The 14,841-nt window shown below is 42.7% G+C and overlaps 1 long non-coding RNA gene across 1 annotated transcript; it reads left to right on the top strand.

Annotated features, from left to right (window-relative positions):
* Positions 1–3,812: 3,812 nt before the first annotated feature.
* Positions 3,813–9,201, top strand: LOC110508849. Its single transcript, XR_005040275.1, has 3 exons — positions 3,813–4,064; positions 6,957–7,060; positions 7,336–9,201. It is a non-coding gene; the product is annotated as an uncharacterized LOC110508849 (long non-coding RNA).
* Positions 9,202–14,841: the final 5,640 nt, after the last annotated feature.

The raw sequence follows: 14,841 nt of genomic DNA, 5'->3' as shown, positions 1-14,841 counted from the left end.
GGTGTTTGAATCATTTTTTCTTGCTTTGTGGTGGATATTGGGAGTTCAACTGTACGTCAAATCAAATCAAGAGAAATGCAAGACATTCTTGCAGTTAATATGGAGCCATTGTAAATGTAAAGGGTCATGTTTCATATATTAATACAAATGGTTTGTAGCCTATACTGTATGTACATTTGATACAGGGAGCACCTCTTTACATTAACAATCTTACATCGAACAATGAACCTCCAGTTTTGAATTATTTCAAACTGGAATGATAGAGAATGTCAGCCTTTGAAAGTCACTCTCACCGAATGGAGTTCAAATTACTTTTGAAAGGACAATGTCTTCACATCCACCCAACATAAATTATATCACAGCTTTCTACTAGTAATTACATGTTCCCTTAATATCCCTCATATCTTAGGTGAATGTCAACTTGACTCTCACACAAGGTGACAGTTCCCAGAGTGGTGTGGCACCAAAAAAACTCCTGATCTGGTAACCTAACAAGGTAAAACTCCAGACCTTATGTGCTATGACGTGAAAAGGTTTAATATGGGCTATGGTGGGACCAGAGTTTTTCTAATCAGGTCACATGGTTTAAAAAAAATCCTGGCCTCAAACTGCAGCAACCCTGTACTTGTTCATATGAATTACATTTTAATGAAGGACTAGGGGTGTTTCCTATACACTAGAGGAGGCTTGTGGGAGGGGCTATAGGAGGATGGGGTCATTGTAACGGCTGGAATGGAATAGAAACACCAAACACATCAAACACATGGCAACAACGTATTTGACTCCATTCCACTGCATCCATTCCAGCCATTAAAAATGTCCCGTCCTCCTCCCACCAGCCTCCTTTGACATACACAAAGAAATCAACATTTGGACAATATAACTCAGAGGGCTGAGCTTGCTTTATGCAGGTTGGCATGGTGTAGTCCTGCCCTATGCAACTGTAGGCCTGATACAAATTAAAGCTCCAGAAGTTTGGTGACTACTAGGTCTTTTTTAAACCTCCCGTTTTGGGCTGGATGTGTCAATGTATGTATAAGCAGAATTACTGTTTTAATTATCTCAATTATCTCAATTATCCACAAAAGTTTGAAAGCATATGTTTTCTTGAAGCTTTGCTGTGCCATTTTCCCTACATTTCCACCCACGTGGTCCAGCCCCTTAGCAATTCAAGTTCTAGCCAATGACCTACGGCTACTCGCATTTGAGTGTTCAGCGTTATCCAATGAGGTTGCAGGGCCCAACAGCTTAGTGGTCACAGCAGAAAGAGAGAGAGCAATGAAGTGGTGCACATATCTGCACTTTTGTGACGTAGTATGCAATTTCCGAGGACTACTTTTGGCTCGTGAGTGCTACTTTCAAAACTACTGGAAAAAAACTATACAAAAGTACCGGATAATCTCTTTAACTCCCAGTCTATGTCAGCTATTGTGTTTATTGATTAATTCCAGTTAATAATTTTGGATTGCCAAAGTCCAGGTAGCCTATTCGGCCCAAGTTTGAATAGAACCCAACTTTGATCCCATTCAACTTTGATCCCATTCATATTTTCTCACAAAACAAATGGGCTATAAAAACACAATGTTACCGCTTCCTTTACCCTGGCCAGACAGACAGGGCGCATGGTGGGCTAGGCTATGCAGCTGCTGTTATTAGCCTAAAGTTGATCAGACTGAACAATAGTATTGTTTCCATGCAATGCAGCATGTCAGATGGCTAATGTTAAGGTGTATAGGCTGCTACATTTTTACTTGTGTCTGTCAGGAGTGATGTGTTACCAAGCTTGCTAAATAAATACCGGATGAAAGTGGAGAGGTTGCCTTGAGCTTTATGCTTTGTGCCCGGCCAGCTCAACCTGTGATTTCCGTGAATCTGATTGGTCAAGACATGCAAAGAGCCTGCAGCAGCACGTCGATGTGAAGGACAGAGAAAGTGTCCATGAGTTGACAAATCATGAGGCAAATCAGTTTAAAAAAACAGGACTTTGAACCTGTTTTAAACGCTTTACGCCAAAATATTTTATTAAACTAAATCAAAGGTGCTGTGGCAAATGCCGCCTTGCCACACGTTTCCCTGCTCTCACAAGTCTCGATATATCAGGGGTGTCAAGCTAATTTTCCCTGCGGGCCGCATTCGGTCTTCACCGAGGAACCTAAAAAATAGTTCTCCATCCATCCCTTTTGAAATTTCCGATGCTCCCTGACTATCTATTTCAATGACTGTTAGCAAACTGTGCAGAGTGAAGAGAGCATAAATCTACGTCCATTATCATTTCTGAACAGTTTCCATTTGGTTTCAGTCATTTAAAATGTCGACTGAGATCGTTTTTTTCATGGACATTTTTTTTTTGTTGTTGTTGTTTTTACTCCAACCACGCGCAGGACGGATTGAATGGACTCGGATCCGGTCCACGGTCCCTGAGTTTCACACAATTTCAAGCTCAGAGTATTTAGCGTCATACACTCTGCATCACTTCAAAGATGGGTTACTCTCAGTTGCTGTTGAATGAGGTATCACATCGATCTATTTGCCTTCAGTCCACCAATACTGTTGACCAGGGCCTTGCACAAATCTTTGGAGGGGGAGATGCTGAAAGGGAACCTCCCGAGCTACCTAGCCTACTGCTTACAGAAAAGGGGAAAGGGGAGGGCTATCAGCTGATCAAAGCGAATGTAAATTATGTAACTGTTAGCTATGCTGTAACAATGTAACTAGTCTTTACCTGTGATTAGAGTTCTGCTGCTAATATCTGATTTGTAGGCCTACTAAAAACAGTCCAATTGAACCCTTCACTGTCCCTGACCAGGAGAGACAACATGCAACTCAAAAAGTAGCCAGTAGCCACTACTCATAATATCGCTAGACGTGGTACCTTCTGCTTGTGCAGCACTCGCTTGGGAGCAGAGGAGTGGGGGAGGAGGAATTGTCCAATTGTCCAAAATAAGAAACAAGGTAGTTGTTGATGGACAATTCTTTACTGAACAGGAGCTCAAAATAAAATATATGAATTTCAAAAATGCTACCAATCTGAAAGGGCAAATAGGCAGGTGCTCAGGCACCCCCAGAGGTCTATCTGTGTACGTGCCTGCCGTGGACATGTAGCCACTCCCCTGGGTTGTGTATTAGCCCTGGTCTCCAGAGCGCCTTGGTCTCCCTGATGGGATGTCATCAATGCAAAACTGCAAGGCGGACAAATCAGATCTCCCTCAATTAATACACCATTAGATGCCTCCGATTCAACACTCACTGCGGTGCTGCTCAAATCTAAGTACTCTCTTCCCCACTCCTCCTCCTTTTCCCCTCTCACTCTCCCTCTCTCTCTCTCTCTCTCTCTCTCTCTCTCTCTCCCTCTCTTCTCCTCAGAACAAATGACAGTCCTCTGCTCCTAGAAGCCCTATGGTTGGACGTTTTATTGCTCTCTCTCTCTTGCTCTCCTGCTCTCTCTCTCCTGCTCTCCTCCTCTCTCGCTGACTCTCCTTCAGTCTCTCAGTCCCTCTCCATCCGCCCGTGAGTTTCTTTGCCTTGGCGAGTACAACAACGGGCTCCGATCAGTGGCTTTCCTATCTTCCTTTTTTACTTTTTTTTTCTCTCAACGAGTGAGCTGTGCCTGCATTCTCTACCACCTGGAAGAATGCATCTCCAGGACTGGAAGAATTGGCTGGCTGGCTGGTCGGTTGGCTTACTGACTGTTTGACTGAAAGACTCTGTGAGTCTTTGGTACTTTGGGGCTGTGGCGTCCAGAACAGAGGCTGAGGGTGAAGGTATACGGAGGGGGTGGGGGGGGGGGGGGGGGGGGGGGGGTAAAGGCTGTTTCACTGCACCGGCGACGGCAGTAGCAGCACTATTTTCCTTGTGCTCTCACCTCAGTCCTCCCTGCTCTCACTAGCACAGTAACCCACATTAATCAAGCATTGACCGGGACAGCATGGCAGTGTCGGCAGCAGCTGCAGCCTTAACGATCACAGTCTTGTCCTCGCAGGCGAGGCGAACGTCAGACGACTGACTCCTCGGCTTTGTGCACAGTGGGAGGGAATCTCTCTCTCAGGAGGAACAGGAATTAAACGGTAAGCCTACTTCAGCTGACGGGGGATTCAGCCAGATTCCCCCCTGACTTTCCCTTGTATTCCCTTTGTCGGAATTCTATGATAAATCCTTTTAAGGGGATTTATTTTATTTTTGATATATTTCTGTCAGAGTGAAGCATGATGTATCCATAATGCTGATGTGTGTAATCTTGTCATTGTCGGGGTCCTGTTTGCTGGATTTCTATGGTGGCTCTCCATTAACATATTCATGAGTTTCTTCATTCTGCAATTAAATGGCAATCACTGCTTGACGGGTGAAGCAACCTGTCATGGAGCTTCTGTCATGTCTGTGTGTGTGTGTGTGTGTGTGTGTGTGTGTGTGTGTGTGTGTGTGTGTGTGTGTGTGTGTGTGTGTGTGTGTGTGTGTGTGTGTGTGAGAATGATTCAATGTTTTATTTATTTTTTGTTTTGTTGTCACATACACCGGACAGGTGCAGTTAAAAAGATCTGGAGAAAGACAGAGATCTCTGAATTGACAGCTCTCCTTTTATGTATTTTTCTTCCTTCTCTGTCATTATCTCTCAATTTTCCATCTTTTTGTGGCACCTCTTTCTTTTTATCTCTCTCTTTCTAGTATCCCCCTAGCTGTCTTTGGGTTCTTTATTAGGGTTGCATTTAATACGTAAAATATGATGCCCAAGAAATATATCATAGAATAGTCCCTGAGTCGTAATCCAGGTTGTCTGTTCTGTTGTATTGGAATTCTGTCTTCTCTCTGCCTTCTCTCTGTCTTCTGTCTTCTCTCCACATTCTCTCTATCTTTACTCTGTCTTCTTTCTGTCTTCTGCCTTCTCTCCACATTCTCTCTATCTTTACTCTGTCTTCTCTCTGTCTTCTCTCTGTCTTCTGCCTTCTCTCAACATTCTCTCTATCTTTACTCTGTCTTCTCTCTGTCTTCACTATGTCCCTGCTGTGCCCTGGTAGAGATGTCGATGGCTGGGAGAGACTATAAGGACACAGTTGACACTTAAATCGATTAGCAAAAAATCTTAAACTGATCATAACCCTTAACCCTGACCCTAACCCTTCTAGGTTTTCAAACATTCTGAAATGAAATATGTGTTTGGGCATTAGGCGGGTCATTATAGCCTTTTCTCCTCTACTTAGCTAGGGAGGTTGCAGCGGAGCAGAGGTGATGCTGAAATCTGCTTCTCCTCTTTCTGCTTTCTGTTTCTCTGTGTTGTCTCACTAGAAAGGCTGTGGTTGGAAGCCATCAACCCTTGTGTGAACACTGCACTGGAGTAGGACAAGTCAGAGAGCAGTATAGGTCTGTGTTAGTAATATATCTTCTTCAGTGTTAGGTGAATTCTGTGAATCAATGTTATGCTTGAGTAGATAGAGCCCACTCAGTTCCCTTGTAAGTTCGCTTTTGGGTTGTTTGAGCAAGATGACCAAAAAGGGTTAATTGAATTAGATGGCCTGTGTGACAGTTTGATGGGGCATCTGTCGCTATCTCAGGTTTTTAATGCTGTCTCTGTGGAAGGTGGCTTCTATATTTGCAGTGTTTCTGTGCTTCTGTGTTCAATGGAGCATAGGACTGAGTTTTATTAGCTATTGCTGCTCTTAGGTAGAAGAACCTAATGATCAATAGACATTTGTATTTATTTATACAGCACAATTGCCAAATGACTTAATGGGAAAGATGTTAATGTTTTTAATGTTTTTAATTTTAAAGCTACAGATTTCTTTTCACTTTAAATCATTATATGAGTGATTTTTTGTGTGTTTGTATGTGTGTTTGTATGGACTGGTCAGAATCACAGGCAAGGTAATATGAAATAGTGTTAATATGGTGTTTTAGTCAGTTAAGTTCACTCTCCCACAACCATGTCCTGTGGTTTAGTTTTACACATAATGGTAAGGATTTTTTTTCAGAACATACTTAAATATAATATTATTATTTATTCACTCATACATTTTAAAATTGCCAACTCTTTCTCTCTTTTTTCAACAGAGACAAGAGGTGCATGATCATACTACCATTCTCCAATACAATGTGGCAAACATATAACAATACCATAAAATGCATCCCTTTGATCAAGGAAAAAACATCCACCCAGTAATGATCAGTAACAGTAATGATCCTTGTCAAAAACAGAACATTTTTATTAAATCCATAAAAACATGCTGTGCACTGTCAAATCATAGGAGCAGACATAGACTGAGTGAATTCCATTCACACGGTAAATTGTAAAACACACACACGCACACACACACACACACACACACACACACGCACACACACACACACACACACACACACACACACACACACACACACACACACACACACACACACACACACACACACACACACACACACACACACACACACACACACACACACACACACACACACACACAAACACACACACACAGAAAATGAGACCTCTAATAACAGTCATTGTTCCTGTTCCTGACAGCCTTCAATGCAGGGCCTTCGCTTTTTACTCCCTTTTTTTCAAACCATCTGTATTTTGCCTCCCGCTGCTAATGGATTTTCCCTCTATGACTGTCTTTTGTGCAATATGCGTGTGTGTGTGCGTTTGTTTGTGTGTGTGTGTGTGAGTGTGTGTACATGTGTGTGTGTGTGTGTGTGTCTGCGTGAGTGTGTGTGCGTTTGTTCGCGCATGTGTGTGTGTGTCTGCGTGTGTGTGTGTGTATCTGTGCGTGTGCATGTGTGTGTGTGTACTTGAATGTTGTGGGGCTAGAGCACAGTTGACTATGAAAGAAGCTGGAAATCGTGATGTTAAAGGTGGGCTTGGAAGGCCATGGTTTCCATAGCAAACCCACTCTCATTTATCCAGTTTATTTACTTATTTGATTATTCATGTGTTTGTTTATCTAACTAGTATTTTCTTTTTGTTTCAGGGTGCTCATTATGCCTGAATTTGCATCAGTAAAAGCGGATAGCCCACAGTAGAATGCAATGGAATGAAGGGAATTTGGAGGAAAGGCCTGATTGGTGCCTGCAGGTAAGCGCTCCACTAACGAGACACCAACTTTCTAGTTCCCTCTTCCTACACACACACACACACACACACACACACACACACACACACACATACGCACACACACACACACACATACGTGCACACACACACACACACACACACACACACACACACACACACACACACACACACACACACACACACACACACACACACACACACACACACATACACACACACCTCTCCCATCTCAGCACCAGTTCACAAATGCACAGTGTCTTCATTTCTGTTTGCAGAACACATCTGACATGGAGGGGCCCACCTGCCCCATCCCCGGGCAGCATGCCATCTTCAATCAATCACTCAACTCATAGAGAACATGACATCACTCAGGCTCACACTACTATTGAGGACCTCTGAGTTCCCCTGCTACTGTCCCCAATGACTCTTCTCTTCCTACCCCCTCCTTCTCTGTGACTCTCTTCGGTGACGGGTATTCTTGGGTGGATAATACGGATCACGTTGTTATTGCTTAAGAATACGCGTAGTTGAGGAGAGTCCTCTCGACACTGACTTGGAGGAGCTAAAGGAGCTAACGTCCCGCTGCATGAGCCAAAGTAGAGCCAGGATGACTGTCTGGTTTCCATATCCAGGACCATTTATTAAACAATTAGAAAGATTAACATAGCCTAATTACTTTACTGGGCTTTCAGCTCTGCCCAAACCCCGTGGACACTAGCTGCAAAGACAGAAAGACAGAGAGCGCGAGAGAGAGAGGTTATTACGCTTTTACAGTTACCTCTCCCAATATGTTTTTTCGCAGTAGGCTATATCGTATTGTTGTAATTACTGTAATATGATTTGATTACCCATTCTACTGAATGTTGTGTTTTCTGTTGTGTCGACTCTACCAGTCTGATTACTTCATATTTTCTGCAATTAATTAATTTAGGCTTCAGGGTGAAACAGGCTCATTTTCACTTTAGGGAGTTGTATTTTGTACTGCTGCCTTGCCTGGTGCAGTAATGGAGATTTGCTTTGGTCCTACAAATACGCAACATTTAGCTTGTATACATATAGATTTTGTGGGAACACAGTTTCTGGCCTAAGAGCTACTTCCCAGAGATGTCAAGATGACCATGTTGTCTGTGGATACATTATTGAGAGTAAAAGAGAATATATTGGGAGAAGGAGAAACTATGTGAGAGCAACTGAATTTTAACAAAAAATATTTCAATTCTACCTCAGTGCTGTGTATCAATACAACCCTGTAACTCCATCACAGAGAGCTCGTTGTTTGTGATCACAGAGTAAATATCAACAAAATGCAGAGAAACTGTCCTGGCACATGTCATTATTCCACATCCTAGAGCCATGCAGACCCTCCCTCTGAAGATCAATTCTACAAGCCCAGTAAAATCATTCCCCGACTCATTCTCCAATTCGTTTTCATCCAAAACGATTTACACATCGAGAAGAGTCATTGCGCTTGAATGATGTGGGGAAATGTCCCTCTCTTAGCTTACACTGGTGGAAATCAATGAGGTCTGCATTACAGTGTTATTGTGACAGTCAGTTTCTGCTGAATCATGCTGTTGAATTTTTGGCCATTCACCAACTCTTATCAAATTGGCCAAAGAATTTATCTTTGGTTGCATTAGATTATATCAAATTAAATAAATGGAAGAATTGAAGTTGCTCTCAAAATGTCCCTATAATGACATCTCTTGAATCTGCTGTGCATCTAATGTTCCTATCATCTGAGGCTTGACTAAAAAGAGAAGGTCTGCTCTAGCCTCTAATGAATCTATTTGTGCTGGCATAATTGGATCCTACCACTAGGGGAGCCCTGTAGCTGACAGTCAGACAATTAACTCAATGAAGTTGTTTTTTTGTAACTGTTTTATAAGGAGCATTACTTTAGCAGCACTACTTATGTATCTGCACTGTTAGTCAGGCAGTGTGTTTTGCAGTACGAATGGGCTTTTGACAGTATGTTCATTCAGTTTATGACATTTTGAACATCATTTTCTAATCAGACATTTTCGTTAATTGATTCATTGATTGTATCTTTTTTTTGTGACATGTTGAAAACCCAGACATCTGTAAAATCTTATGGATCGAAAACAAAATGACAAACAATAAACAAACCATTTGAAATATGTGACAGCTTATGTGATTTTATCATGTTAATCATGTCCATCTTTTAAAAAAAATCTCTTTAACACCAAACAAATTAGAGGATATTTATTCAATCTTAATTGCAATGCCTTTGGAGTGTACGGCTCAATCTGATCCCTGGACACTTCAATGTTTACTCTTCAATTATTCCATTCCCCTCTAATTGTCTGACTCTGAATGTCCTCTTCTCTCCTCCAGGAGAATAATGTCCTCTCCACAACTAAGCTCCCCTTAATCAATAGACAATTCCTCTCGATTAGCAAGGCAGGATTCCCTCTGCAGTGGTCAGGCAAAGATAAAGACTCGGGCTGTATTTTGTGTGTGTTTACACATCAACTATTGGTCGTAGAACCAGAACCCTAATTTGTCAACTGAGATGTGTTGTCATTTTAAAAAGGTTAGTTAAGCCTAGCTAGCTCGAACAATACATTGCAAATGGAAGAATCCAGAGACGTTCGAACACACAGGCTTTGATAATGACAAAGTGTAACACACCACATTTAAATCATACACCAGATAGATCATCCACTCCTCAAAGATATAGACCTGTCTGTCAGAGAAATCCATTTCAGAGGCAATCTGTACTCAGGGTTTTTGAGATGGCTTGGATTGAGCAGGGAGTGCCACATCCCCCCACTCTTCACTCAGCAGGCTTCTCTTATTCCATCCAAGACACAATTACCCTGCTTTCACATCGCCACGCTGCTTCTCTGCTTCTCTTCAGACCCATTTTGGACAAAGAAAGAAAAGAAAGAAAGGAGAGAGGGAATGAAAACACCTGAAAGTGTTCAAACAATGCAATAATCTCCTGTCTGCCTGTAGTACACTATGGCCTAGCTGGTGGTAATGGTGTGAAAGGTATTTTACAGTACATTCAGAAAGTATTCAGACCCTTTGACTTTTTCCACATTCACATTCTCTTACATTACAGCTCTACTCTAAAATAGATTAAATTACTATTTTCCCTCATCAGTCTACACATAAAACCCCATAATAACAAAGCGAAAAACAAGTTTTTTTGTAAATGTCTTAAAAATAAAAAACATAAATACCTTATTTACATAAGTATTCAGACCCTTTGCTATGAGACTCGGAAATTGAGATCAGGTGCATCCTTTTTCCGTTGATCATCCTTGAGATGTTTCTACAACTTGATTGGAGTCCCCTGTGGTAAACTAAATTGATTGGACATGATTTGGAAAGGCACACACCTGTCTATATAAGGTCCCACAGTTGACAGTGCATTTCAGAGCAAAAACCAAGCCATGAGGTCGAAGGAATTGTCCGTAGAGCTCCGAGACAAGATTGTGTCAAGGCACAGATCTGGGGAAGGGTACCAAAACATTTCTGCAGCATTGAAAGTCCCCTAGAACACAGTGGCCTCCATCATTCTTAAATGGAAGTAGTTTGGAACCACCAAGACTCTTCCTAGAGCTGGCCTCCCGGCCAAACTGAGCAGTCAGGGGAGAAGGGCCTTGGTCAGGGAGGTGATCAAGAACCCAATGGTCACTCTGATAGTGCTCTAGAGTTCCTCTGTGGCGATGGGAGAACCTTCCAGAAGGGCAACCCTCTCTGTAGCACTCCACCAGTCAGGCCTTTATGGTTGAGTGGCCAGACAGAAGCCACTCCTCAGCCACTCTTGGAGTTTGCCAAATGGCACATAAAGACTGTCAGACCATGAGAAACAAGATTCTCTTGTTCAATGAAACCAAGATTGAACTCTTTGGCCTGAATGTCAAGCATCACATCTAGAGGAAACCTTGCACTATCCCTAAGGTGAAGCATGCTGGTGGCAGTATCATGCTGTTTTTCAGTGGCAGGGACTGGGAGACTAGTCAGGATCGAGGGAAAGATGAACGGAGTAAAGTACAGAGAGATCCTTCATGAAAACCTGCTTCAGAGCACTCAGGACAGCAGACTGGGCCGAAGGTTCACCTTCCAACAGGACAACGACCCTAAGCACACAGCCAAGACAATGCAGGAGTGGCTTCGGAACAAGTCTCTGAATGTCCTTGAGTGGCCCAGCCAGAGCCGGGACTCGATCGAACATCTCTGGAGAGACCTGAAAATAGCTGTGCAGCGACGCTCCCCATCTAACCTGACATGTGTTGAGAGGATCTGCAGAGAACAATGGGAGAAAGTCCCCAAATAACGGTGTGCCAAGATTGTAATGTCATACCCAAGAAGACTAGAGGCTGTAATCGCTGCAAAGAACTGTGTGAAGGGTCTGAATACATATGTAAATGTTATATTTCAGTTTTTTAAACTTTATTTTGCTTTTTCATTATGGGGGTTTGTGTGTACATTGATGAGGGAAAAAAACTATTTAATCAATTTTAGAATAAGGCTGTAACGTAACAAAATGTGGAAAAAGTGAAGGGGTCTGAATACTTCCGAATGCACCGTACCCCCCAAAATGAACAGATGTCTATTTTTTTCCCGGACCTGAGCTTAATGACTTCTGTTTGTTTGTCTGTTTGTCCTCATCTTCCTCCTACTCAAGGGCGTGTTAACCTGATATCTTTGTGGTGATAGTAGGTAGAACATTACAACAGTAGCACAATGTAATACTCCTCCTCTACTCCACCTCTTCAACCTAGCTTCTTTCTTCAACAAACTGAAATTGATTGACATCTATATTCTCTATTCTCCAAACATATTTTTTTTTTGTGTGCCTGTGTGAATTTAGAGAACCCTCCGAATATGAATGGCTATCAGTGAATTATGAATCAGTGAATGTGCTATGACTGCAGCAACACTCAACCATAGCTTGCCGCCCTTAATTCAAACCTAACTCCGCTCCTCCCCTAAACCTAACCCAGTCTAAACCCAACCCTAAACTAGAACACACCATCAATCTACATGCTCTCCATATCCGACTTTCTAAGATTATGACCTGAATTTACACCTAACTCTGATTATCTCGTAAACCTCAGCCTAAACCTGCTGTAAGCCCCACCACCATCACGCCACACGGTCTCTATTTCCCCCTAAAGATTCTGCCATGTCTGAAAACCTTTGCCTCTTTGTTGAAGAGCGCTCTAACAGAAGCTACAATACTGGGCGACGCACGCCGGCTGCAGAGATCCACAGTTAGATGAGCTTCACGCACCACTGCTACCACACTGACAGCTCCATGCCAGTGGTACTCTGCAGTTCTGCGGCCCCTAAATGAGCTCGTCATCTCTCTCCAACCAGCGGGTGAGGAGGCCAGAGATGATCTGCTATAGTATTGGATATCTATCACTACTGTATAGTCTACACAACACAAGCCATGTGCCTGGTTCACACTAAAGGTCTTGGCTGAACCGTACTGTGCTGGCTTAGATATTTTATTTTCACATTGTCCATTCCGGTTTCAGCAGCTATGGTGGATGTGCAACCAGGTCAGCCCAGTACAGCTCGGGCTTGGCTCAGCTCGGTTTTGGCACAGGAGTGTGAAAAGGCTCTTGGATTCCTACATAAAATGGATGATCAGTTGGACTGCACTGAGATCACAGGCGGCTGGTGGCACCTTAATTGGGAAGGACAGGCTCATGGTAATGGCTGAAACAGAATAAATGGAATGGAAACAAACATATCAAACACATGGTTTCCACGTGTTCGATAGCATTCCATTCACTCCATTCCAGCCATTACTATGAGCCGTCCTCCCCTCACCAGCCTCCTATGACTGTGATAGTTGGCTGGTCGGTACATGATCTGGGTTCTGCCACAATCCAAGTTAGGTTGAAAGTGTTATTCAGATAGCTAAAAAAGCAGTTAAGCTGGGCTGGCGTTGGAATAGTTCCTTTATTCTTCTCAATGTTCCATTTATCCTTTTTTTAATCTCATAAATACAAAAAAATATTTGGGATGTTGTTCCAATCTACAGAGCAGAAAAACAAGTAGCACATGATAAGGAATTCAATGGCCATGGCCACCACACGAATGCCACGGCAGATCCGCAAACTGAGGTTCAGATCTGGCCAAGGGTAAAGCAATGGCGGACCAGAGTACTTAGGCATGCCACCCCCCTCTTTCTCTCTCTTTCTCTCTCTCTCTCCTCTGATTGGTTTGTGTATCAGCCCTGACCTTTTGAAACATAATCATCTCCTGGAGGCTGCACACAGACCCTTGTTTACTCCATCATCTGGTCTCCTCTCTCCCTCTCCATCTCTCCATCTCTCCCTCTCCAACTCTCCGTATCTTTAATTATTCTGCGATAATTAGTCCGGCAGGGCATTTTCATTTGCATTGATATAGCTGCACACCGGCAGCAAAATCGTTTTTAATTGTATCTTTTTAAAGAACACTTGGGTAGTGTTCACACGTCACTAAGTAGCTACTGGGTATCGTTTTAGTGGTGGGTGTGTGTTAAAGAACGTGTGTGTGTGTTTAACTGAGTCGGGGCCACCGGTCTGTTGGAATGAGAGCTCTGAGAGAAATGGGGTGCTTCGGAGAGTAGAAATGCTTCATCTGCCTGAGAGGTCTGAAGTATTTTCACTATCCTCTTCCTGAGCTGACAACCCAAAGCTTTGTGACATGGTCACAGACACCTTCAGCTTGCTTTATGCTTTTTCAGCTTGGTGTTATTGGAGGCGTTTTACAGAGATGTTGCGTTTCTCTACACACTTCAACCTGAATATGTCCAGCCCTGTGGGTTCTGTGCTCCTCAGCAGCCTGACCTGTGTAAAAATAAAAATAAATCCTGTTTCTCTTTTCTTAGATATTAAAGGGGTGTTTGATAGTCAACGTGTATTGTTGTTATGTTTATTGCTTTCCCACAATGCATAAATATTTGAGCATATTCTTTGGAAATGACTTGTATTTCTTTGTAAACTACCTGCATGGCCAGCAGATATTTTGGTGGTATACAACACGCTGCAACTCGTTGCCTTCTGACGGGAAGCGTGAAAATAAACAGACAGAGCGATGCTCTCCCAGAGTGCTTTGTTTTATTTAGGAAAAGATTGACACGCTCGCAGGAATTCTAAATCAACAGTTGCCAGATTTGTGTGCACTAAACTGACACATTGACACACATAGCAGTGAATCTTTCTGTTTAACAAATGGCTTGGCAAACCGGGCCCATCTCAGAGATCAAAGAAAGAGTACTTTCTTCTGCAGTTTTTTTACATCACAGAAACACTTCTGCACTCTGCAAGTGAGAGCTTTTGGATAGCGTTCGGTTGGCAGAACAGATTGTTTTATTTGAAGCCTATGTATTGGCTTGGTCATGGTTTGGGAAATTATTGTCTTTGCTAATCCTACAGAAGGTCTTTATGTAAAACATGTTCTTGCCAGGACCTATTGGATTACAGAGAACATTTATTGTGTAATGTATTGTACATTTCATACTGGCTTCCAGTATCAGTGATTGAACTCAACCAATGCTAGCCAATGCTAAATGAGAATATAATGTAATGCTCCTCACAGCTGGTGCCTCTAGGTCACATATGACTAATTGAATTGAGTGACAGGCACTGAATCCTTGAGTTCCTATAGAAAACAAAACAGAACAGTAGCAATGCAATGTGAAAAGGGTCAGAGGGCTATACTAACAGCTTGATGGTGGTGAACCCAACTCCCTCTCTGTGACACCTCCATCGCTCTTTGGCCTGGATGGTGCTCCAGCAGAT

This window comes from Oncorhynchus mykiss, chromosome 28, assembly GCF_013265735.2.
Source record: "Oncorhynchus mykiss isolate Arlee chromosome 28, USDA_OmykA_1.1, whole genome shotgun sequence".
NCBI lineage: Eukaryota > Metazoa > Chordata > Actinopteri > Salmoniformes > Salmonidae > Oncorhynchus > Oncorhynchus mykiss.
This window is presented reverse-complemented; position numbering and strand designations above follow the sequence as displayed.